The sequence below is a fragment of the Mus caroli genome, unplaced genomic scaffold (assembly GCF_978045245.1).
Source record: "Mus caroli unplaced genomic scaffold, Mus_caroli_1 scaffold_5, whole genome shotgun sequence".
NCBI classification, from domain to species: Eukaryota; Metazoa; Chordata; class Mammalia; order Rodentia; family Muridae; genus Mus; species Mus caroli.
The window spans coordinates 78,094,629-78,098,095 of NW_028227260.1; the positions used below are offsets into that span (position 1 = coordinate 78,094,629).

General features: G+C 39.2%; 1 pseudogene; it reads right to left on the reverse strand.

Moving 5' to 3' along the window:
* Positions 1-2,165: 2,165 nt before the first annotated feature.
* LOC110286280 (zinc finger protein 724-like) lies at positions 2,166-3,174 on the reverse strand (annotated as a pseudogene).
* Between the last annotated feature and the right edge of the window lie 293 nt (positions 3,175-3,467).

Sequence of the window (3,467 nt, forward strand, 5' to 3'; positions counted from 1 at the left end):
GACCTTAGATGAAATATCCAACAGTGGGGAGAGGGAATTTGTAGAGTCCATCTCCAGTAGAAAGACAGAGCATCAAGTGGAGGGATGGGGTTGCCATCCCACAGTCAAAAACTCTGATCCCGAATTGTCCCTGTCTAAAAGAACTGCAGAGACAAAAGTGGAGAAGAGACTGAGGGAAAGGTGGTCCAGTGACCATCTCAATTTGCGATCCATCTTGAGGCGAGGTCCCAAGGCCTGACACTATTACTGATACTATGGTGTGCTTGCAGACAGGAGCCTAGCCTGTCTGTCCTCTGAGAGGCCCAACAAGCAGCTGACTGAAACAGATACAGATACTTAAATCCACACATTGGACTGATGTCGAGGACTCCTTTGGTTGAATTAGGGAGAGGATGGAAGAAGCCTAGGAGTAGGGCAACACCCTGTAAGACTAGCAGTCTCAACTAACCTGGACACCTGAAATCTCTCAGACACTGAACCACCAACCAGGGTAGCATAAATGAGCTGCCTGGCCTCAGACACATATAGAGCAGAGGACTGCCTGGTCTGGTCTCAATGGGAGAAGATGCACCTAATCCTTGGGAGACTTGAGGCCCCAGGGAATGGCTCATGAGGCCTGGCAGGGTTGGGCCATCCTCTTGGAGGTAAGGGGGAGGAGGAATGGGATGAGGAATGGTGGGAAGGGAGATTGGGAAGGGGAGGGCAATGACTGGGCTATAAACAATAATTAAAAGGAGTAAAAAAGGGTATATTTAAAGAAAATTTGAGGTACTTTTCATGTAACAATGTTATCAAATAATTTCATAATCAATGTGTCTTAATTGCTAAAAAATATATTTTCTGATTTTGTATGATTAATGCAGTGTACTAGACATAATTGATATATATTTCTTTAAATTTCAACCCACAATTCCTCAATTCTAGTTTGGTTGTATGTGTACTACCAGGCCTCCCCTAAAGCCTTGGCATAAACTACATGTTGTTGACATATGTATAGTTTTTTTCCAAAGTGGTTGGCATTTTTATATTTTTTTATTTGAGAGAATGGAGATAGAGTTGCTATTTTATCATCAAGAACAGTGTTGGCCAGCCAAGTTTTACAAATATTTTTTGCAGCCAAAAGTAATTCATGATGGTCCTGACTTCCCTGCTCTCTTTTGCCCCTAAAGAAATAAATACACTTTTCAATCCGTCATATTATAAGGACAAAATTTTGTAAGAGACTATTAACCATTTGGGTTAGGAAGAAGTTAAATAGACCTTTTCAAAAAAATAAATCATGATGTTCAGTACTAAATCATCATTTAGAGCCATCTGCAGTGTTTATCTATGTCCATAGCTCAAAATGTATAAGTTACCAGAATGTTCTTTCCAAGCCAGTCAATTAATACTTGGGTGTGTGGTGCTGTTTTGTAAATGGAGCTAACTTTCATCTCATCAGATCATTAGAGACAATGCCAGAAAGGGTTTATCATTTAAGGCTTCATGACAAGTGTGTTTTCAATATTGGTGAGAATGTACTTCAAAAATAAAAAGATCCTTCTAAGATATGGATCATAGCATTTCTCTACCTCAAAGAGAGAAGTTGAACTCACAGCCAGCTATGATTTGAATGAATACTAACCTCCAGAACAATCATGATAATCTTCTGGACAATGTACCCAAAGTTGTATATAAATTGTATATACAAGTAACTAAGAGTTGGTGAAACTGCTCATATATCTAGTAGTACATTTTCCTTAAGGAAAAGTTTATTCCATTTCTCTGATATGTGTACTGAGTTATCTTGAGTACTCTTGAGAAATAATTTAATGACTTTTAAGTTTACAACAGGAGATTTGCTGCTAATTTTAAAGGATTTGACTAATACTGACAGTTTCCTTTTGCCTGCTCATTTTTTTCTTAGAAGGACATTTTATGGGGGGCTTGCTTACAGATTAAAAGATTTAGTACATTATCGACAAGACAGGAGTATGGCAGCATCCAAGCAGGAATGGTGCAGGAAGAGCTGAATGTTCTACATCTTCATCTGAAGGCTACTAGAAGACTGGTTTGCAGGCATCTAGGACAAGGTTATTAAAGCCCATGCCTATATTAACACACCTATTCCAACAAGGCCACACCACCTAGTAGTGCCACTCCCTGGTTCAAGCATATATAAAACATCATACCATATCTTCACACTGGTAGGATTTCTCTCTTGTATGAATGCTCTTCTGTCTCAAAAGGGATGAATGATATTTAAAGGCTTGGTGGCATTTTTAACACTTGTATGGTCTCTTGCCAGTATGAACCCTTTGATATTTCCTAAGATTTGCAGAATGGGCAAAACTTTTGTCACATTTTTCACACTTGTAGGAGTTGTCTTCAGAATGGACTTTCTTATGTTGACTAAGGGATGCAAATCAGAAAAACATTTGCCACACTTCTTACATTTGTAAATTTTCTCTCCAGTATGAACTATTTTGTGTGTTCTAAGGGCTGAGTGATAATGAAAGGCTTTGTGACATTCTTCACACTTACAGTGTTTCTTTCCACAATGAATTCTTTGATAGTGCTAAGAGAACGAAGGATCATAAAAAGCGTTTCCACAGTCTTCACACTTATAGAATTTCTCTCCAGAATGAATTCCTTGATGTTGCTTCAGCATTGAAGCATGGCAAAATGATCTGACACATTTTTAACACTTGAAGCTTTTTTTGATCAATACTTTTTTTTCCTGGTTTATAAAAAGTGATGAGCTAGTACTAAAGGCCTTATGACATTCTTCACACTTGTAGGGTTTGTCTCCAGTATGAAGTTTGTGGTATAGAGAAAGTATATAGCAAGAACTTAGGGGCTTACCACATTTTTCACACTTGTAAGGTTTCTCCCCTGTATTAATTCTTAGGCATTGACCAAGGAGTGATTTACAATTAGTGGCCTTGCTATAATAGGATTATTAAATGTTATTCCTGGGAACACTGTTTTTACTGCTTGTCTCTTCAAACCAGTAGACCCTCATCTTTGCTTCAGAAATGTCACCAGCTATGGCTTAGAGACAGCAAGACCCAGGAACAAAAAGTTGCTGTAATTCTCCAACATCACATCCCTGTACAGATCCAACTGAGCAGGCTTCAGGCACTCCCACCCTTCTGGAGAGAAATCAATGGTCACATACCAGATGGAAAGCATTTTCCATGTGAGGGACAGTGGAGGAAGTGTTTTTCTTCCTGGTAATTGTTAAAGAAGCATCTGCAAGCACCTGAACCTTTGGACAGGGACATGGGGAAGTTTTCCCAGATGCAGCTCTAAATCAGAGATGCTACAGAAATGCACAGCAGCACATGACTCAAGTCCAACTTTGGGGAAGATTCATGTGTGTTGACCAAACGCCTGATGGAATTTCCTTGTGATGTAAGAGTCACATGGGCAAAAGACTGTGAGAAGGAATTTCTGGAATCCATGTAGGGTAACTTCTATTGTTC